At 39.9% G+C, this 23,756-nt stretch overlaps 1 long non-coding RNA gene across 1 annotated transcript; it reads right to left on the bottom strand.

The window, feature by feature from the left end:
- Positions 1-11,488: 11,488 nt before the first annotated feature.
- Positions 11,489-23,044, bottom strand: LOC125616247. Its single transcript, XR_007346854.1, has 3 exons — positions 22,827-23,044; positions 17,518-17,579; positions 11,489-12,746 (listed from the first exon to the last, which is right to left on the bottom strand). It is a non-coding gene; the product is annotated as an uncharacterized LOC125616247 (long non-coding RNA).
- Between the last annotated feature and the right edge of the window lie 712 nt (positions 23,045-23,756).

Here is a 23,756-nt window from a genome sequence, read left to right on the forward strand (position 1 = left end):
ATCTAGAGTTTGTCTATTCCTCCCATGCTCCCCATCCCTACCCCACTATGAATCAGCCTCCTTATATCAGATAAAACATTCGGCATTTGTTTTTTTGGGATTGGCTAACTTCACTTAGCATTATCTTCTCCAACTCCATCCATTTACCTGCAAATGCCATGATTTTATTCTCTTTTAATGCTGAGTAATTTTCCATTTTGTATATATGCCACATTTTTTATCCATTCATCTGTTGAAGGGCATCTAGGTTGGTTCCACAGTTTAGCTATTGTGAATTGTGCTGCTATAAACATTAATGTGGCTTTGTCCCTGTAGTATGCAGTTTTTAAGTCCTTTGGGATAGTCCAAGGAGAGGAATAGCTGGGTCAAATGGTGGTTCCATTCCCAGTTTTCCAAGAAATCTCCATACTTCTTTCCATATTGGCTGCACCAAATTGCAGCCCCACCAGCAATATATAAGTGTACCTTTTCCCCCACATCCTCATCAACACTTATTGTTGTTTGTCTTCATAATAGCTGCCATTCTGACTGGAGTGAGATGAAACCTTAGAGTGGTTTTGATTTGCATTTCTCTAATTGCTAGCGATGATGAACGTTTTTTCACATATTTGTTGATTGATTGTACATCTTCTGAGAAGCATCTGTTCAGGTCCTTGGCCCATTTATTGATTGGGTTATTCATTTTTTTGGGTGCTTAGCTTTTTGAGTTCTTCATATACCCTAGATATTAGTGCTCTATCTGATGTGTGAGAGGTAAAGATTTGCTCTCAAGATGTAGGCTCTCTATTCACCTCACAGATTGTTTCTTTTGCTGAGAAGAAACTTTTTAGTTTGAGTCCATCCCATATATTGATTCTTGATTTAAATTCTTGAGCCAAAGGAGTCTTATTAAGGAAGTTGAGGCCTAATCTGGCATGATAAAGATTAGGGCCTACTTTTTCTTCTATTAGATGCAGAATCTCTGGTTTTATTCTTAAGTCCTTGATCCATTTTGAGTTGAGTTTTGTGCATGGTGAGAGATAGGGGCTTAATTTCATTTTGTTGCATATGGATTTCCAGTTTTCCCAGCACCATTTGTTTAAGAGGCTATCTTTTCTCCAATACTTGTTTTTGGTGCCTTTGTCTAATACAAGATAATTGTAATTTTGTGGGTTAGTCTCTGTGTCCTCTATTCTGTACCATTAGTCTACCAGTTTGTTTTAGTGCCAATACCATGCTGTTTTTTTACTGTTGCTCTGTAGTATAGTTTAAGTTCTGGTATAGTGATGCCACCTGCTTTACTCTTCCTGCTAAGAATTGCTTTAGCTATTCTGGGTCTCTTATTTTTCCAGTGAATTTCATGATTACTTTTTCTATTTCTATGAGGAATGTCATTGGGATTTTGATCAGAATTGCATTAAATTTGTATAGTGCTTTTGGTAGTATGGTCATTTTGATAATATTAATTCTGCATAAAAAATAGTCAAGTACCCTGCTCAAAGTAATTTTTCATATTTAATAAATGTGTTTCCTTTGCTTCTTTTCCCTAAATTTCTCTCCCTCTATATTTTACCTCAGTGCCTACAGATCTCATTTTTGACTCCTATTCTTCAAGGGACCTTCTATCTCTTAAACCCTCTAAGTCTGCTAATCATCAATTTTGTTCCAGTCCTTAGACAGCCAGCTTCCTGCTATACAAGCACTGGGTATTACTGTGTATCACAGAGAGAAAGGCAGTGTGGAAAAACAGCATTTGTTTGTGTTAATGGAAGATGCTAAAGAAACAATGAACATTTGTAATCTCTTGAGGTGAAAGTTAACCAAAAACATCACCAAAATTTGGAAACTGGTTTATTTTTTCTGGCAAAGAGGTATTGGAGAAAATTCAGAAGCTTAGGTATTGGGGAAAGTTTTCTTAATTCAGAAAGACCATCTCTGGACATGCATTGGTTTTCTCTGAGCAGGCTCTTACATCAAATGAGGAACATCATGTGGTCAATTCACTGTGAGAATGACGCACTCTGGCAATTCTGGAAAGGCCAAGGGCAAGAACCACAGCTATTTCCAAGTTTCACTGATGATGAAGAGAGGATTCCAGTCCAAAGAGCTACCCAAAGTCTGCCAAAGGGAGGAATACCAAAGAGCAGATGGACAACAAGCTCCAAACAGTGATAAGAATCATTAGGCTGGGAATATAGCTTAGTTGGTAAGTGCTTGCCTCCCATGCACAAGGCCATGGGTTCAATCCTCAGCATAACAACAAAACAAAACATTATTTATTCTCACTTGCTTTGTACTCTTCAATAAATTTTATTCTCTCAATAAATCTCTGAGGTGGATATTATAGATGGGGAAAATAAAATTAAGAAAAGTTAAACAGGTTGCCCAAAGTCACTGAGCAAGTAAGGGGCACAGTACAAATTTAATCCAAGGCAATTTCACTTGGCCTTAGCTCTGAACCATTGGACTGAACTTCCTCCCTGGACCACTGTTAGGGGTCAATAGTATCCTTACCAAAATTCACAGGTTGAAGTCCTAACCCCCAGCACTTCTGAATGTGAATTTATTTAGAAATAGGGTCTTTGCAGATGTAATTAGTTATGATTAGATCATACTAGAGTAGGGTAGTCTCATTATCTAAGATGACTGGTGTCTTTACATAAAAGGGGAACTTGGACACACACGGGAGAAGGCCATGCAAACATGATGGCAGAGAGCTGGGTCATGCATCTGCAAGCCAGGGAACACCAAAGACTGCCCATAAACCACCAAATGCTAGGAGAGACACAGGAACAGATTCCCTCACTACCTACAGAAGGAATCAATCCTGCTGATGCCTTGATCTTAGATAATAATTTTCTATTGTTTAAGGCACCCAATTTGCAGCATTTTGTTATGGCAACCCTAGAAAACTATTTTAGTCACTAATCCCAAGTGCATACGGAAGAAAGAAAACAAATATAAATAGGTCAAGTCACAGTGTTTAGGAGCAATGAACCAAAAGTTTAAACAAATGTTTGGGCTTCTACCAAAAGAAGACACATGTATCTTGAACTTGACTCTTTAGAATGTTCTCATCTGATCTCCCTCGGGGCTAGGGAAGCAAGAAAGACCTGTGGCTGCACAGTTATTTTTCATCCCTGGGGGTCCAGAACAAATTCACTACTCCCTGCCCATTAATCCTGAAGAAGGAATGTCATCTGGACATTGACTCAGAACACACTTCTTCCCTGGCAGGTGACATCAACTAGACATAGGGCAGCAAGAAAGAGTCTGTCCATGGAGCCCAACTGAAACACACAGCTCTTCATATCAGCTCTCCTTAAAATGAGGATTGACTACATATGAACTCTAAGTCCCCATCTCCTCTAAAATTTCTGCTCAGTCACTGGCTCAAGTCAATACCTTGTCTTTTATTAACTCCATTATTATTATTATTATTATTCAATACTCATGCACACATTTTGTCTCTACAAATCATCATTAGTTCCTAAGGGCAGGAGTTGTGAATTCTATGCATTACAGTAACCCTTCATTTTCCCCATTTTTTTCCTTGTCAATAGAATCCTAATTTTGTTCAGGTTGTCAATGTACCTAATTTTGGACAGTGAAGTCTATAGGTAAATCTGCTGTGAGGGCTTCTAGGAAAGCTTTTGCCTCCCTTATAAGATGTAGGCATAGCTGGTGTTGCCATTTCCCCTTTTCTACTTTTGTTGTTGTTTGTTCTTTTTTTTTTTTTTTTGCACAGATACTGGTCCTGATTGATACTGATATTGGTAAATCATGCACCAACCCAGAAATTGCCTACATCCAAACTTCTTGCTGTATGAAAAAAATAAGCTCCTCCAAGTTTAAACCACTTTGGTTTGTTTTCTACTACTTGCAATTTAACAACCCTGCTTGACAGAAGAAAAAGTAGAAATAAAAAGAACATGACCTCCGCCTCACTATGCTCGTTTCCGCTTCCCAAATTCCACACAAGTACATCTGCTTGGCAAAACCTTCATTTTCTCTTTGAAACTTTAATAATTGATGTTTTGCCAGGCTCAGTGGCACATGCCTGTAATCCCTGTGGCTTGGGAGGCTGAGACAGGAGTTCAAAGCCAGCCTCAGAAATAGTGAGGAACTAAGCAACTCAGGGAGACCCTGTCTCTAAATAAAACACAAAATAAGGCTGGAGATATGGCTCTGTGGTCAAGTGCCTCTGAGTTCAATCCCTGGTGCCAAAAAATTTTCAAAAATGGATGTTTTGGAAATAAGGAAATATCATTGGATTTTTACAGATTAACTTGCTCTCTACAAAGAAGTTAGAATGGAGTTCAGTGAACCAACCTGTAACATCTGCTATAACATTCATGATAATTAGAGTATTCTTAAGTGCATGTATTTACACCAGGGACTGAGGATTTAACTCAGTGGTAGAGCACTTACCTAACATATATAAAGTCCTAGATTCAATCCCAAGCACTACAAATTAACAATAATAATAACTACACCAATTAAAAGACAGAGATATATCACAGTAGATCAAAAACAAAATCTAACTATGTTTCTTACAAGAAACCAATTTTAAATAAATAAGCATGAAAATGGAAAAAGATATACTATACTGATATTAATCAAAATAAAGCAGGAATACCCATATTTCAGACAAAATATTTCTCAGATTAAGGAAAGTCATCAGGGATAAAGAGGGCATATCACACGATGATTACATGCTCAGTTCTCCAAGAAGATATAACAATCTTCCTAAAAACAAAATTCAAATACATGAGGCAAAAATTATAAAAGTGCAAGTAAAATATATGAATCCACTATTACAGTTGAAGTCTACAATGGACAGGTCCAACAGGCAGAAAAATCAGGAAATATTCAAACTCAACAACACTAATCAATCTAAATATAATGAGCATCTAGAGACTACTTCATCCAACATCAGAATACACATTCTTCTCAAGTTCATGTGAAACATAATTTGAAACACAATAGCATTTACATTGGCACCCCCCAAAATGAAAACTTTAGGTATAAACCCAAAAAAGTATGTGCAAGATCTTTATAAAGAAAACTACAAAATTCTAATAAAATAAATTGAGGAAAAAACTAAACACATGGAGAGATATTCCATGTTCATGGATAGGAAAAATCAATGTTGTTAAGATGGTGATCCTTCCCAAATTAATCTATAAATTCAATAAATCCCAATCAAAACTCCAGAAAGCTATTTTATAGTTGTAAACAAAATTATTCTAAATTCTATACTGGGAAAAGACCCAGAAGGGCCAATACAATACTGAAGATGAATAAAGTCAGAAGATTGACACTAACCAACTTTATGACTTATTACAAAGCCACAGTAAACAAGACAATGTGAGTTTGGTGAAAGCATAGATTAATAAATCAAAGGTACATAATATAGAGCTTAGAAGTAGACCCACATAAATATAATCAACTGAGCTTTGACAAAATAACAAAGGCAATTCAATGGAGAAGAGACAATCAATCAATGGTGCTGTAACAACTAGACTTCCACAAGAAAAAAGAAAGAATCTGTACACAAACTTACACTCTTCATGAAAATTAACTTGAAATGAATCATACACATAAGGTAAGCAAAAAATGATTAAGATCCTAGGAAATAACCTAGATAACCTATAGCTGGTGGTGATTTCTTAGATGCAACACTAAAGATGTGATCCATGAAAGACAGAATTGATAAGCTAGAATTCACTTAAATTCAGTTTTTTCCATTCTGTAAAAGACAGAATTCAAAAGAATTAGTAGACAAGTCACAAACCAGGAGGAAAACCTTGCAGAAGACATTCTGATAAAAGGTTGTTATCCAAAATATACAGAGAAGTTTTAAATTCAACAATTTTTAAAAAATGATTAAACCCAATTAAAACTGAAACAAAGACTTTGACAGTCACCTCACCAATGACATAGAGATGGCAAATAAATACAGGAAAAGATGCTCCACATCACATGTCATCAGGGGAATGCAAATTTAAACAACAACGAGCTATCACTATGAACATTTTAGAATGGCCAAACTCCAAAACACTGACACCACCAAATGCTGGTGAAGATGTGGAGCAACAAGAGCTCTCTTTCATTACTCTTGGAAAGGTCAAACGATACATCCACTGTGAAAGACGGTTTGGCAGTTTCTTACAAAACTAAATAGAACTCACTCTCTCAATCCCACCTTATAAGATACAAGGGGCAGGGACATACAGTCCCTGGCTTGGCATCCACTTTTCAGCAACAAGTCTATGGAAGGAAAGAACAAACCTTTGGTGACAGCTGTCTGCCATCAGCTAAGCTTGCTATAATCACTATGGATGGTTCTATCCCTAACATGGGGCATCAGTGTTCACTAAATCCTTATTAGGTAAATGGATCAATGGATGAGTCTCTGTATCTTGAGTCAATTATTCTAAAAGGACATTAAAATATTTTTAATGGCAATGTCTACATAAGTGATTTTTTACAGAAATAACATATTGTTAATTTTTGAAGCAAGGGAAATATTTGCAGATAACCTTGAATATATTTTTCTAAATCCAGTTTATGCCATTAGTAAATGATAGAAGACAAGAGGTTCTGTTGACCAGCCCTGGATAACTTTGGCCAACCCAGTCTGTGACCCTCACCCCCATACTCCCCATCTACTTCTTCCCTATAGTTCTCAGAGTAACTGTAGAATACACTGGAAATGTAATATCCTGAAACAGGGAGGAACCGACTGAAACAGCCCAGACTTTGTTCCTCTTTCCCCTGGAAGCAAGATGTCCTTCAAAGCTTTTCTCAGTAAGCCACATCACCCCTGAGGTATATAACCCAGGGAAGGATGCCTTCTGGGGGTGGGAGGGAGGGTTTCCCATCTGCTGTGCAAATAGAACACAAGCAACACAAGTTGGCCCTGAGCAGCTTTCCTTGAGCCTCTGGCCACCAGTTCACAATGGATCCTAGACTTCTTTTGTCCCTTGCTGCCTATCTATAAGTAAAAAATCTGCTTCCTATAAGCAATTGATAAACTGCAGCTAAAAATCAGTAGGCCTGGACTGGGGTTGTAGCTCAGTGGTAGAGCACTTGCCTAGCATGTGTGAGGCACTGGGTTCAATATTCTCAGCACCACATAAAAATAAATAAATAAAATAAAGGTTCATCAACAACTTAAAAATAATGTAAAAAAAAATTAAAAAAAAAAAAACAGTGGGCCTATTTGTCTGGATTTCTATTCCTGATGGTTAGCATGGTGATAATCTCTGCCATTTTCATACAGCCAGGAGTCTTCCCTTGGGATTGGTTATTAGTGAACCTGCTTCATAGGTTCTTTTTTTTTTTTTAATTATTTTTTAGTTGTAGTTGTACATAATATCTTTATTTATTTATTTTTATGTGGTGCTGAGGATCGAACCCAGGGCCTTGCACATGAGAGGCGAGCGTTCTACGGCTGAGCCACAACCCCAGCCCCCTTCATAGGTTCTTAACTGGGAGTCTGTACTTAGAAGGGAGGAAATATGTAAATTTGAATAGGAAAAAAAAATGCATCTTTATTTTCACTAACAACTAAGGTTAATTTTGCATTTCCTTCCATTGTGAATATAGTTTAATCCCATGGGAAAGTTAGCAACACCTGTGACTGTCACTAAGGGAAATCCCAGGTATTTTTAATATGACATTACAATTATTGCAGGTGCCTTAAAATACTGCCTATGTTCATTATTGCTTTGACATGATCAGAGCTATTGGGTTTTGATATTTCATGTTAGTAAAGAAGTGTAATTGCTACCATATTACATTTTAAGTAATTTGAGAGTTGCCTTTTAATATAATATTATATACCATATATTATACATTTAAGATTTTAGTCTATTAAATAATAGTGTGTCTTTTTTCTCTTCCCTTTCTCTTGACCCCTCAGCTTAGCCCCCTTCTTCTGGTTTTTTCAGGGGCTTGGGTTGTCCCGGTCTCTCCTCGGAGGCTAGTAGGATGTCCCGAGACTGTACATTCAGAACTCATGATAGCCTAAATCCGGCAGTGCCCCAAGGAAAAGGGAAGAAGGAAATTTGTTCTCATCTGATTGCTCATCTCACATCCAGTCACTCCTCAAGCCTGAACTGTGTGGACACTTTTCCAGATGACCTGAAGGCACCAAAGCAGCCTTTCAGTTTCAGCTTCATTCTTCCCTTCCAGCAAGCCCAGTGTTTTTCGCCTGACCAGACATGCTTTTGCAGTGAGGTGTTGCTTTCCTCCCTGGCAAACATTCAGAGCATCTCTCATTGCAAGGTGCCAGGAGATGTTAATAAGTGCTATTAACTGGGGCCTAATTTGCATACCTTGTGTATTATTTGTGGTTTGTAGCTAGTGGGGATCAAAGCTTGCATATACAACTTCTCCCCACCCACCCCTGCAGGGCCCTGGATTACCCCCAATCTGTTCCTCCATGTTTAGTGAGAGCAGGGGAATAACAGGTTTATCATGCTAAGGCCCAGAGCGCCTCTGGAAATGGAATTGACACACTCCCTCCAAATCCTGCATGACACAAAGAAAGCCCTTCCTCAGTGTATGATTGGGAGGGTGGTGCATGACGTAGGGGGCTTGTGTGATTTAGTCAGCAGTGGGAGGTTTTTGCTGGCACCCCTGCTCTTAACTAGCAATCACAACCACGCTGGCATTAGAATTCTGAAGAGGTTTCTTTTGTGGGGGGCAGGGGGTTATTGCAGTCTTTAAGTGCTTTGTATTTATAATTAGTCATAAGCCCTGGGATGGCTCAATTCGCATCACTGTGCAGGCGCCTGCCCCCCCTTGCTTGTGCTGTTAATTAGCCCTGCAAAGATAGGCAAGCCTGATTGGCAGCAGCTTTTGCAAAAGGCGCCCCAGCCGGCCCTCTCAGAAACAAAGAAAACCATCCTAGCATCTCGGCATTATCGCTGTCGTCCGGATCCTTTGCTTTTTTCAGTCTGCCACTGCTGAGGATTTCATGGAGGCATTTATTTATTTTGAAATGTTAGCCCTGGTCTTTTGGTAGAAATTTGTAAATCTTGCGGGAAAGAGTAATGTCATGCTTGAGATTTGTCACAACTCTTAAGAAGGAACAGAATGGGGATGGGAGTGTTCAGTTTTTGATTAAAAAACAGGGCTAACAGTTTGGAAAATGGCTTGGCAGGATCACTAAAGCAAAGCACAGGCCTTGCCTGTAACCCAGCAGCTCCATTGCTAAGTAATTCCCATAGAAATGTGGCAGGTGCTTTCCATTGACAAAAGTACTATGATGTGCCTTGCTGCGCTATAGATAATAGCCCCATACTAGAAAATGCCTAAATGCTCATCAATGATATAATGAATTTCTTTAATTGTGATGAATTCACACGATGAAACACTATACAACAATAAGAATGCAAATTATAATTACACATAGATGAAATCTTATAAAGTTGAGCACAAAAAAAAAACTTGACACAAAACAGAACATACTGTATCATTCCATTTATACAAAGAACAAAAATTGGTAAAAACTAATCTATACTCTTAGTCTAAATAGTAGTGTTAACCTTTGGGGAGATAGAGCAGTAGTGACTAGAGGGTTTTCTGGTGGCTGGTAATATTCTGTTCCTTGATCTGTGGGTTGATTAGGTGAATTTCAGCATATGAAAATGTATAGAGTTGCAAATTCATACGAGCACTTTTCTGCATGCATTTTAAACTTCAGTAAATAGTTGGTGGTGGGATTTTCGGGGGGCAGGGGCGGGTACAGGGGATTAAACTCAGAGGCACTCAAACACTGAGCCATATCTCCAGTCCTATTTTGTATTTTATTTAGAGACAGGGTCTCACTGGGTTGCTTAGCGCCTTGGCTAAGTTGCTGAGGCTGGCTTTGAACTTGCAATCCTCCTGCCTCAGCCTCCGGAGTAGCTGGCATTATAGGCATGTGCTACCATGCCCAGCCGGTGGTGGTGTTTTCTGTTTCCTTTTTTTTTTGTTTTTTGGTTTGCTTGTTTTCTAATGGGGCTGAGAAGCTTTCTTCAGTAGGAGCTTCAAGGTTGAACTGATTGGAGTACCAAGGTTGATTTTGCCTCTCTGGCCCCTGAACCCGCCTGGAATGTGGTATACTAGAGAGAGACCTGATTTGCTTTCAGGGATGGAGTCTCTCAGCCACAGGTTGTGGTTCTGAAAAACCAAGAGAGTTGTCTTAGTAGCCACCTCTCAGGGAAGAACTCCTGTGACAACCAGAGAGATGATCTGAAGAACTTTCATTGTGTAAGGCAGAGTTAGGGATTAAGACCAGAAGGGATGCAACTATATGCAGAATTTACCAAATACATCCCTGGAACACTCCTGACATGGTATCTAGGACCTAGGAGCATCTCAAAATCTATGAAAACGGTTAAAGATTTTTTTTTAAAGAATAATGATCCCAAAAAGTGCATCAGAAAATTGCACAATCAAAATCAATAAATGTTTAATTAAATATCTACAAAATATATCATAAATCAAGTAATTAAACATTAATAAGCATAAAAAACATCTGGGAAGTATTTTGACTATGGATTCTGATTTAGTAGATCTGGGGTGGGCCAGAAATCCTGCAGTTCTAATAAGCTTTCAAATGATGCTTCCAGCCCGAGGACTTTCAATAACAAAGAGTTAAATATAGCCCAACTCAATACTTACATACTTATCAGTATAACGAATGCTGCAAAAACGTAACATAAGTAATATACTTTTACAAAACTCAAAAAAAAAAAGGAATTTTCATTGTGGTAAAATACACATAAGAAAATTTACCTTTTTAAACAATTTTAAGTGTACAGATCAGTGGATCAAGAACATTCAAATGATTGTGCAACCATCATCACTATCCAACTCCCCAGCCAAAAGTCTCTATCCATTAAACAATATCTATCATTCCTGTCCTCTCTCCAGCCCATGGTAGCCACAATTCTACTTTGTCTCCATGAATCTGGTTGTTCTAGATACCTTATTGTTGTGGTTTGATATGTAGTATCCCCCAAAATCTCATGTGTGATACAACGCAGCAATGTTCAGAAGTGAAATGATTAGATTATGAGAATTGTAACATAATCAGTGCATTGAACCATTTGATGGATTAATGATTCGAAAGGGCTACCATACTGGGTGGTAACTATAGGAAGAAAGGGTGTGGCTGGAGGAAGTAGATCACAGGGATTTATATTTTGTCCCTAGAGTCTCTCTCTCTCTCTCTCTCTCTCTCTCTCTCTCTCTCTCTGCTTCCTGGCTGCCAATGAGCTGAGTGGCTTTCCTCCACCATGCCCTTCTGCCATGATATTGTTTCACCTGAGGCCCAGAGCAATAGAGTTGGCCCACCATGGACTGAGACCTCTAAAACCATGAGCCCCAAATAAGCTTTTCCTCCTCTAAGTTGTTCTTATTGGGTACTCTGGTCATAGCAACAAAAAGCTGTCTAACATACTCACATAAATAGAATCATACATTATTTGTCCTTTTGTGTCAGGCTTATTTCACTTCGAATAATGTCTTCAAGGTTCATTCATGTTATAGTACAGGTCAGAATTTTAACTCTTTTTTAAGGCTGAGCAATATTTCATTTTATATATATACTGGCTCTGGTTTGAGCACTTGTATACCCCACAAATTTACATGTTGAAATCCCAACACTCGGGGCTGGAGTCGTGCTCAGTGGTAGAGCACTTGCCTAGCATGTGTGAGGCACTGTGTTCGAGTCTCAGCACTGTATATACATAAATTGATTAAATAAAGGTCCATCAACAACTAAAAAAATATTAAAAGAAAAAAGAAATCCTAACACTCAAGTGACAGCAGGAGGTAGGAACTTTGGAAGGTGATGAGGTCTTAAGGCCCATAAGTGGAATTAGTGCCGTTATAAAGGACAACTCACAGAGATGGCGCATCCCTTCCACCACATGAAGACACATTAGAAAGCAGTTCTCCACAAAGAGGGCCCTCACTACATGCTGAACTTGCCAGCTCCTTGTTCTTGGACTTCCCAGCCTCCAGAACAGTAAGAAATAAATTTCTGTTGTTTATAAGCCACCCAATTTGTGGTATTTTGTCATACCAGCCCAATGGACTAAGACAATACATTTTGTTTATCCATTCATCCATTGAAGGGCACTGAGGTGGTTTCTACATTTTGGCTATTGCAAATCATGTTGCTATGAATGTGGATGTACAAGTATCATGTTCAAGTCCCTGCTTTCAATTCTTTTGGATGTATACCCAGAAGAGGAATTGCTGACTCATATAGTAATGCTATGTTTTGCTTAGGTGAAATACCAAAATAATAATTACCTTAAAACTTGTCATCACCCATTGTTTTGATAATCCAGAGGAATGCATTCCCCAGTGTCATGCTCTTATGTGATTCTCTCCCACGCTGACTGCTGGCCGGCCTTTTCACTGCTTTGATGTGAAAAATGTAGAGGAAGTGATACTATGCCAATTCCAGGACTATTTCTTAATTGACCTGGCAGCTTCTGTTTCTTCCTTCTTAGAATGCCTACTCTTGGAATAGACCTTCTTGGAATTCAGCCACCATGTTGTAAGGCAATCCAAGCAGCCACATGGAGAGGCCCACATAGAAAAGTAAAAGGCCTCCAGCTGACAGACCCTGCTAAACTCCCAGTTAAGATCCATCTGACTCCTGAAGATAAGGCATTCCAGACATTTCAATCTCAGCTGACCTCCTGATGAAGACTTCACATTACTGCAGACATCACTGTCCCGATTAACACCACCTGAAGCAGAAGACCCACCCCACGAAAGATAATCCATTGTTATTTTGAACTGCAAAGTTTTGAGGTGATTTGTTACACAGCATTAGTAACGGACACAAATATTTTAGAGCCAGAACAAAGTGCATTATATCTAATATGAAATGTGGGTAGAACTTATAAGATATTCAACATAGAGGGAAGTAGGCCTAAGGTTTTCAAGGACCTTAAATATCTCAGGACTTCACAAAAGAGAAGATACAAGGCAACTAGTAGAAAATGGGCCTTCAAATAACCCCAGATGCTAAAAACCAAAAGCTAGAGTCTTTCCTTCCTTCCTTCCTTCCTTCTTTCCTTCCTTCCTTCCTTCCTTCTTTCCTTCCTTCCTTCCTTCCTTCCTTCCTTCCTTTCTTTCTTTTTAGATGTTGTGGCAGTTGTTGTTTTAAATATATATATATATATNTGCCCTTTTGTGATTTGCTTTTTTTTAAGTTGTTGATAGACTTTTATTTATTTATTTATATGTGGTGCTGAGAATCTAACCCGGTGCCTCACACATGCCAGGCAAGTGCGCTACCGCTGAGCTACAGCCCCAACCCGCAGTTGTTATTTTGCTTCAGGTAGAAGCCCAACTGGCCCAGAGCAGATGCCACTTAGCAGATGCCACTTATACCAGAGGAGGCAGCCTGGGATTGATTCACATATGTGGCTTGACATAGAGCTTCTGAGGGAATTGAACTCTTAATTACAAGCTTCCTTGTGCCCAAAAGTCATTGTGCAGCTGAGTGATAAGAATGATCTGATCTTAAGATTCCCACAGGTGGGGAACTCCCCGCCTTAGGTAGGGTGGCCGAGAGGGGCTGAGGATGTAGCTCAGTGGTGGGATGATTGCCTGCTTGCCTGGCACACACAACACACAAGGCTCTGGGTTTCAATCTCAAGTGTTTTTTTAAAAAAGTAGGTAGGAGCAAGGTGGCTGAGGCGCGATGCTCAAGGACCCAGTCCCTGAGTCCCCGATCCTCTCTCACTGCCTGACTCGTGGGAGATCAGCTTCCGTTTCACTCCATTCTCCATAGCTGAGGCCCCAGGGCCCACACCTGCAGGAACTGCCCTGACCCTAGGCAAGAAGGACACCAGGCAAAGGTTCACTCATTATTCATTAACATATATTGAGCACATATCATGTGCCAGAAGGACACTATGCTGGGCGCTAGGAATATGTTGGGAAATAAAATAGACATTGTCCCTCCTAACCCAGTGGAGACAGATTTGAAAAAACAAGTATGCCAAGAAGACATCACAAAAGCTGTGTTTGTTCCTGCCTGGGAGGCCATTTGCATGACTGCCTCTTCTTGAAGTGCCCTTATTCTTACATTTTTTGTCATTTGGATGTCAGGTTAAATATCACCTCTTAGCAAAGGCCTCCCCTTCCACCACTCTAGTCCCTCGCTATAATCTCCTTCTAGTACCTTCTATCATCAGGTATTTTATTATGTATTCATTGGTTTGTTTATTAACTTTCTTTCCCAAAGAAGGTAAACTCCAGAAAGAAAGGATCTGCATTTTATTCACTGCTATTTCTGGAGCTCCTGAAAGAGCCTGGCATGTAATAGGTGCTCTCAATAAACTTGAATAAATGAATGAGTAAAGACATAAAACTGGTGCCTCGGTTTTACCACAAAAAAAATTTTTTTTTGTCCTGTGCAACTTAGCCTGTAGTTCTATTTACTCCTCCTCACACAAAACAAAAATTAATGAACAAAACATATTATGCACTTATGTGATAATTTGCACATTAGAAAAAAAAGAACAAGTGTATACTCACAATACTCACAATTACATCTTCTCTCTGAGTGTGGTGGCACATGCCTGTAATACCAAACTCCAGAGGCTGAGGCAGGAGGATTTCAAGTTCAAGGCCAGCCTAGGCAACTTAGCAAGGCCCTAAGCAACTCAGTGAAACCCTGTCTCTAAATAAAATACAAAAAAGAGCTGGGGATGTGGCTCAGTGGTTAAGCACCCCTAAGTTCAATCTCCAGTACCCCAAAACAAAGGGAGGCGGATGTAGCACAGTGGAAGAGCATCCCTGGGTTCAATCCCCATTACTGCAGAAAACAAAAACAATCGCATCTTCTGTCCCTCATGAAAAAAGAGTGGGATCATCAGAGAGAGAGATGGTGGAATTCCAGCCAAAAAACAATGAGTGAACATTTCTGTCAGAGGATGAATGTGTGTCATCCAATGAGCATCTAGATATCTTGAAAATAGTGCACAGCTGCTTACTACTATTGTCACAATCTCTTGGTGGGTTTGACACAAAGACCTCCAGCCAACGTACTAGAATTCATTATCAGGCATCTCAAAGTCATGTTCTATCCAGCCACCTATCTGCCTGCTGTGAACTGGGTCCTGTATTAGACCTAGGTGAACAAAGATGAACAAGACACAGCCTCCGACTTCAAGTTATTCAGATACCATGGGGGACACTAAGCCCCAAACAAAAATATTTTATATATATATATGGTGATTCATGAAAAGATAGAGCTCAGCAGAGAGTATCATTAGGAACCCACTGGCAGGACACCTGACATGGTTGGACTGGTACTGCCTGGAGGAGGCATTTCCCACGTTTAACGTTAAAGGATAGGAAGTGGTAGGGGAATGGAATGGCGACAGCTGGTCAGGAAGGATACAGGCACAGAGGGAAGAAATCACTTGAGCAGAGAGCAGCTCAGGCTGCTGGAGCAGAGAAAGGAAAGAAGGAAGAAATAGAGGATGCAGTTAGCCTGCAGCAGAAACCACTCGGAACAACGCTAGACCCCGGTTGTAATGATCAGGCTCTATCTTGTTCCTTGTATCCTCCCTGTCTTAATATCCCTCTTGGGACTTAAAACATACAGTATGAGTACCAGGGTTCAGATTTATGAAGACAAGCATGGGCATTTGTGTTTAAGATTTTGTCACCTCTATTAAAGAGACAGAAAGTAAAACACATTTTCCTTTTTTACTTCTTTTTGCCCCTAGTAACAGATAGCTTTTAAAAAGTCAGCATATGTCCATTAACCTTAAGAAAATGCAGCACAGAATCCAGGAAATTTCCATTGTTTGGACAACTGGCAAAAAAAAAAAAAAAAAACTTAAAAAAAAATAGCTTTCTCCCAGTTCCAGGCAACAATTTCACCCATATTGCAATTAGATAGAAGAATAGAGAGCAAATTAGAGGAAGAGATTAGCATTAATGGAAACTGTTTTTTTTTTCTTGGTTTATTAGAAACCTTGGAGACTCAAATTTTGTTTTCCTTTGTTTTAATTAAATTTGTTTTTAACCAATACATAAAAACATAAAAATTGCATAGATTAGTGGAGTACCATGTGATGTTTTAATACATGTATACATTGTGTAATGCTAAAATCAGATTAAACCCATCTATCTCCTCCAACACTTATCACTTCTCCATGGCAAAAACAGTCAAAATCCTTTCCTTTATTTTGTTGAAAACGAACAGTACATTATCATTGTTTCATTGTTATAGTAACCCTACTGTGCAAAGGCACATCAGAATCTCTAACTCCTATTCAGCTGTATAATTTAGTACCCACTAATCAACCTCTCCCCACTCCTTCCTACTCTCACACTGCCCAGACCCTGGGAGCCACCATACTATTCTCAATTTCTGTGAGATTAACTTTTTTAGAGTGGGATCATGAGTGGGATCATGTGGTACTTGTCTTTCTTTAACAGAACAATCTCTAGTTCTATCCATGTTGTCATAAATGATGGGATTTCATTCTTCTTAGGGCTGAACGCTATTTGTTGTGTGTATGTACCACATTTTCTTTATCCTCTCATCAGTTGATGGACACTCAGGTTGTTTCCACTTCTGAGCTATTATAAGTAATACAGCAATAAACGTGGGGAAAATGCAGATGTCTTTTTGACATACTGATTTCATTTCCTTTGGATAGATACCCAGGAATGGCATCGCTGGATCTTTTGGTAGTTCTATTCTTAATTTTTTGAGGAACCTCCATACTGTTTTCCATAATGACTGTACTAATTTACATTTTTACCAATAGTGTGTAAGGGTTTCCTTTTCTCCACACCCTTGCCAGCAGTTATTTTCCCCTTCCGCAATGAAAAAGTGAATATTTCTTATGGTTTCATCTGCTTTGTTAACCAAAAAACAATACTGTGAAATCTGAAAGAGAAATTTTGGAGGAAGCCATACAGGGGTAGATTTCTAACTACCTTCCCAGGCTGCTCACCAAGGATCAAACTAAATTCCCTTTTAACATGAACTATTCAGCAAGAAAAGTTTTGCACACATTTAAACCCATACCCAGAGCCCCTCTGTAGTCTCGAAATCTGTCTATCATGCTGGATTTACACACTCAGATCATGGGTGCTTAGAGACTTGTATGGTCAGAACTCCAGAAGGCTAGAGTGGGGTCAAGTGTCATGGAGACTAAACATGTTGAGGAAACAGAGGCAGCAGGACCTCAGGTGAATGTGCAGCATCTTCTCCTTAAAAATACAGGACTCTCAGATTTGAATTGCAGAGTAATAGCAATAATGTTTAGTTTCAGTGTATATCACGTATTATATCAGATACACTGATACTGAAATATTTTCTATAGTTTATCTGCGATTCAAATTTAACTGAGAGCCCTGTATTTTTATTCACTAAATCTGGCCATTCAAATTTAACTGGATGTCTTTCCTGTATTTTATCTGGCAACCCTACCTTGTCAGGTCTCAGGCTCATCAATTCCTCCCTCTACCTGCCCAACCCACCTCCTACCTCCAATCGTTTCCTTTCTCTTTTCCCCTCTTCTGGCTCCTGTTCTTCCTCATTCCTGCATCAAAACAAGAAAGAAATCTGACAACAGGTTCAATGTAACTGAAACTCATTCAATACAAATATGTTCTCTTGCTTCCATTTGCACACTCTTTTGTTGTTATTGAAAGTGTAAAAACTTTATTCCCTACTAAAATTACCCCAAGCAAAATGCAACTGGCAGGGGAGATCTAGGGGCAACCCGCTTTAATAATTCAAGTAGACCACTCTGAAATATGAGCAAGTTTGAACTGTTCTCACCAGGCCCTCTATCAGTACCTCCCTTGAGGAATGCAGCTCTCAGCTCCCAGCCACTCAGGAGTTTTCATTTGGGGAGCAGGGAGAAATGGAAAAGACTGAGAAGAAGGAGGCAGAGGCGAAGCATCTAACTGTCGCATGGTGCTAACTAGAATCTTTGTAATTTGGTTTATGTGAGTGTCAGAGTTTGCACGTGGGGTGATAATTAAATGGTAGGTGGTATGGGAGAAAGCTATGAACATGGAAGCTGTTGAGAGATACTGGCGACACAAACAAATAGGAAGAGAAAACTTAAATAGATTTGGTTGTGTAGAAGTCATACTAATTATAGTCATTTCGGTGAGTTTTCTACCACATGGATGCCTAATTACCATATGGCGCCATAATACTTATGGGTATCATTATATAAGCCTTAAATTAACTTTCTGACGAAGTGTAATTGGATTAGAACAGGAGTCTCAACACAGACCCAACCGAGCCTTCCCAGTGTGTTAATCCATGTGCCAAACAGCTACCACTATTTCTAAAAGGTTAGTGCCACTATAGTGCAAGTCACAGCAAGAAAGGCAACTGTGGTAGGTGGCCTCAAAAACGGCTCCCAAGGACCTCTGTTACCTTGAGTCTGTGCTTTTGTGTAACCCCTTCCCTTTGGTAAGGGTAGGACTCCAAACCAATCCTTTTATACTCAGCTTTGGGATGCTGGGACAGGGACCCTGAAAACCAAATTCCTGTGTTGTGGGCGGCTCTCTTGCTAGGCTTAGCTGAGTGTGGGTTGAGAGGGAGGCTGCAAGGCTGGAGGAGGCAGGGACTAGCTCCCAGAATCCTTCCTAGGATTGCTTCCGTTTCTAACTATTCCTGTAAGCATCACTCCAACAACACATATTCATAGCAGCAACTGAATTTAGTTTGCAGTTTCTTCAACGCTCAAGAAAACCAGCCTCATGTTGACCAGGACACTAGCACCAGCTGAGTATCCTGTTCCTCCGAAGTTTGGGGCCCCAGTCATCAATGCCGTCCTCCGAATTTCCAAGTATTAATTATTTCAACTGCTTCCTTGTGTCCCCCAGACTCTACAAGTGGAGGCTGCTTCCTGGAGATACTATTTCCATGAGTCCTTAGAGGTCTAGTTTGTTTTTTTTCAGGTAGCCCATTTACAATGATTTTTCTTAAATTTCCTCTTTTAAAAAGCAAACTGCAGTGATTTGTCTCCTGGTTATTCTGCTCTACTCCTAGCCAGGCTCAGTCCCAGCTTCCCTGTTAACCATCTAGAGAGAGCTGCCCGCCCTGCAACTGCACAGCCTTACAAAGTGAAGGCATCCTCCTGGGACAGCCAAGCTGTGACATTCATGTCAACCTCCTTGATCAAGTTCACTCTGTTTCAGATCCTTTAGGCCCCTGGGGACTCTTTATCAGATCCCTCCACCATGCCAGGGAATGGGGAACCTTCAATCTAGCCTCCGTGCAAGCATTCATTCATGCCTGGAATGGTCTCCCGACATAGTCAGCTCAATCCTTCACCTGATTTAGGTTTATGTGCAAATATCAGCTACCCGTGAACAACAATCTTCTCTAGTGCCATATATTACCTTATTTTTCTCCAAGGTTCTTATCATTGACCAGTTATTTACCATTACTTGTTAGCCGATTGTATGTATCTTCCCACCCAAGAGCAAGGAATTTGGTTTTTGTTCCTAGCTGTCTAAACACAGTACTAGTGTGTAGCACACAGCATGAGTTCAATCAAATTTGCTCATTTATTCATTCACAGAGTGTCAAGCCCTATGCCAGACACTGATGATGCCTTTGGAAAATTCTGGTATAGGACAAGTAGAAAAATAATTCTACACAATGTGGTGTGTGCTATTGAGCACTTATCAACTGATGTGACCAACACAAGCTTCTAGGGGAAAGCTTTAGAGAGCAGGTGGTAGGGGATTGGCCTTCAAGAAGCAGCTCTGGCCTGAATGAACCACACTGTGGTATGGGAAGATAGGCAGGTGACAGCACAGGTCTCAGGAACATCAGGGGTAAGAGGATAATGAGGCAGGGAAGTCAGGCATGCCCTGGAGTCCAGCACTGCCCTTTCTGGAAAAATGTCCCTCAGGACACCAGCTGGCATGAATGTGCAAAGATTCATGTATTGTGGATTTCCTTGTTTATAATTGCAAAAAAAATAAGGAGCAACATAAACATTGTCTAGGAGGAAAAGAATGAATAAATAAAAGAACTTCCATAATTTGGAATACTGCCACTATTAGGAGTTACGTCAGTCTATATATACAGACTTGCAACGAGGCACCTGATAGAATGTTAAATGAGAAAGGGGATCACAGAACTACATGGACATGTTGATACCCAATTTTTTCAAATAAGCAAGCTCACATGCGTGTTCGTATAAACATGGGAAATCATCTGGAAGGAAACTGAACTGCTTAACTGTTGACAGTAGAACTGGAATAAAAGTAAGCTTTTACTTTTGGGTATTGAGTTTGTAATAAACAATATGGATTAGCTTTCAAATTAAAGGAAAAAAAGAAAAAAAAAAGGAGCTTTGGCCACCAAGCATGAGGGATAAGCCAAAGGTCCATAAGTCCAGAGAGGTCAGGATAGGTCATAAAGGTTAAGGCAAACAATAAACAGGAGTCAGGAAAGTGAGCTAATTCAAGACAAGGTCACTGGCAGGGTGTCGAGGAGGGGGCAGAAATGTAAGTAACCTGATTCCAGGAGAGGCACTGTTGACCTGCTGGCCTTGCAGCTCCTACCTACAGACCACAGACGGGAGCAGAGGCCTTGGAGGTCAGCGCCACCCCCAGTAATGCTATAACCCTGATGGAGAGAGGAAGAGCAGAATTCAGATGAGGAGAATGTTCTCTTGCAGGGCAAAGCCTTCTAGCTGTCACTAATCCAGTACTCCCTTCATGTACCCCTGAGAAAAGAGGATGGGTACCATTTCTGCCTTTTCTCTCCAGCTCTTTCCACACTGCCTAACATGTAATTCATGTTACATGTATTATAAGGAGAAGAAATTGTGGAATATTCATACAATGAAACATAATAGTAAAAATGAATATTGCTACACCAAAAAATTTTTTTTTCTTTGCTCCTCCCAAGACTTCTCAGAGCCTTAAAGTTTTTTGTTTTTATGGGGGTGTTGTTATTGTTGTTGTTTGTGGGTTATTTTTATTTTGTATTGTGTGTTTTGCTCTGGGAATCTCCAAGAGGAGCTATGGGCAGCATTTCTCAAAAGTATGTGAGCACAGAGTACACCTTTTTTGGTTAACATGTCTTCATTATCACCGAGTTTTAGTTACACAAGTCTTACATAGATGCTTTCTCCTTGGAAAGAACTTCATCTATCTTGTTGGAAGGGAAAAAGAAGATCTGAAGAATGAGAAACCACATGGAGAAAAAAGAGGTGTGGAGAGTCTGGGGCACCCCAGTCAACACACAACACCAAGGACTCAGTCGACTCCAGCCCAGCCCAGTTGAATATAGACATGAGTGAGGCAAATGGTTCAGTGTGGAACAGAGGCAAGCCAACCCCTCTCTGAGCTGTGCTGGAAGACTTGACCCAGAGAATCTACAGCAATAACTGGCTGTGTTTTATACCACCAAGTTTTGGGTTGGTTTGTTATGCAACAATAATTAACTGATGCATCTTTCATCTTATTCTCAATATCAATCTCTTCTTCCCCCAAGGAAGTATTATTTAGGGGAGGTACTGAGGATTGAACCCAGTGGTACTTTACCACTGAGCTACATCCCCAGCCCTTTTTATTTTTTTGATTTTGAAACAGGGCCTTTCTAAACTGCTGAGGCTGGCCTTGAATTGGCAATCCTCCTGCCTCGGCATCCCAAGTCACTGGAACTCAGGAAGTATTAACTTGAGGACAGTTTCTTTCATTACTTTCTGTTTAATGAGAGCTCTATCAAGTATGTCAATATCTTACACAATCTATTTTATAATTTTGAATTGTTTTTGAGTTTTACAAATATAGATTCATGTTACATGTATTAAAAGGAGAAGAAATTGTGGAATATTCATACAATGAAACATAATAGTAAAAATGAATATTGCTATGCACAATATCATGTTAGAAGCATAGTGTTGAATTATAAACAGCAAGTTGGAGAAGACTACAATACAGATCATCTTTACATATGATTATTGTCTATTTCCTCTTCTTTGAGTTTCTGTTTTATTTCCTGTGTCCATTTGTCTTTGTTTTTTTCTCCCCCCTTTTTCTTACTGATTTATTAGAGTTATTTATATATTTTAGGAAGTGTCCCCTAAGAGTAAAGTATTAGGAATTGCTTGAATTTTGAGAAACACTTTCTAGAATAGAGTTTAAAATTAGCAGACAAGCCAATAAACACACCCTGGATGATTTTGGGGAAAAAAATGAATTAACAAAATAGTGACAAATTACACAGGCTCTTTGATTTCTTGCCTGAAAATTCCAAAGGTCAGAAACTCCACAGAGCTTTTAGGCCCTATTGCCCAGGAAGGAGCCATTACATAAACCCACAGTGCACAAAGGTACCTATCTCATATTCTTTGCTACCAATAGGAAATGCATCATTTAACTTGAGCTATGACCCCCCCCCTTTATATGTTTCCTAGGATAGACCAATGAATTACTGCTCTTCCTAGCAGTGAATTTAGATCGCACTAAGGAAAAATAGACTCCTTTAACCTCTGAAGAGTCACATTTCTTTCACTCAGGTCACTTGATAGGGCCATTATAGACTCAGATAAGACATGTGGGACTCTATTTAATATCTGGCAATTTTCTTGTGCCTCTTCATTTATTAAAAGAATGTATCCATTAGCAGTCATTAGTATGTCCTGTCAAGATGGGGGTTAAATTATCCTCAGCGGCTTAAGAGAAAATGTGTTTTCAAGAAAAACAGTGGCATTAATTGCTCAGTGGAATAGATAGGGCTTTCTTTGCCATAACCTCCCAACCCTCCCCCCGCCACCCCGGAGGAATCGGACACTGCTTACCTCTGTCAAAGATCCAGGCCATTTACTCCCTACCCTATGAGTCAGCTCCCTCACTCCAGCCTGTGGCTCACTGGTGGCAGGCCACTATCCACGGGGAATAAATAAAGCTCCTCAGTCTGTCACAGTGAGGATCCTCAGACTGATTCTTCTTGCTCTCTAATTCATCCAAGGGAGAAAGGGGAAGGAGATGCCTCACTTAGCAAACAATCTCATTTGAACAGACTGTGTTTTAGCAACAGGAAGCAAATCACATAGAGAAATAACTACCCTCCTGTAGCTTCAAACTGAAACTGATCTACTTTTTGACCTTTCATTTGAAACACAGCTCTCTGGAAAATGCACTAGGAGTGGTTCAAGAGGGAGGTTGCCCTGTGTGTGTTGAGGGAAGGCAGGGAGAACATGACTTCAACAAGCTTTCTCTGTAGCTTTTAGAATTAAAAACTTTGGGCTAGGGATACAGCTCAATTGGTAGAGTGCTTGCCTAGCATGCACAAGGCCTTGGGTTCAATCCCCAGCACCACCGCCCCCCCCCCACAAAAAAAAATTGAAAACCTTAAAGTTTAATTAGCAAAAGTCTCCTGTTTCCTAAATCTGAGTCTATCTCCAGGCTTTATCTTACTCCTCCTCTAAGGTCACATCCATTCTCACAGGCATTAATAATTACAACAGTAAAGATACCTTCAGCCACAAGTAATAAAATACCAACTAACCATGAGTTCATAAAGGCATTTAACAAATACATGTAGCTATTTAGTCTGGAGGTAGGCAATTCCAAGCTTGGGTTGGTAGATCCACAAGGCTATAAGTGACCACGGTTCTTAAAGTTTTAGTGCTTTATCACCAACGTGTCTGTCATAGCCCTCAAGAAAGGGGAAGGAGATGGCTGTCCTCCACCCCAAAAGATCCTATGGTCCTCTGACAGGCTTACAA

This window comes from Marmota marmota, unplaced genomic scaffold (genome assembly GCF_001458135.2).
Source record: "Marmota marmota marmota unplaced genomic scaffold, marMar, whole genome shotgun sequence".
In the NCBI taxonomy this organism is placed as follows: Eukaryota; Metazoa; Chordata; class Mammalia; order Rodentia; family Sciuridae; genus Marmota; species Marmota marmota.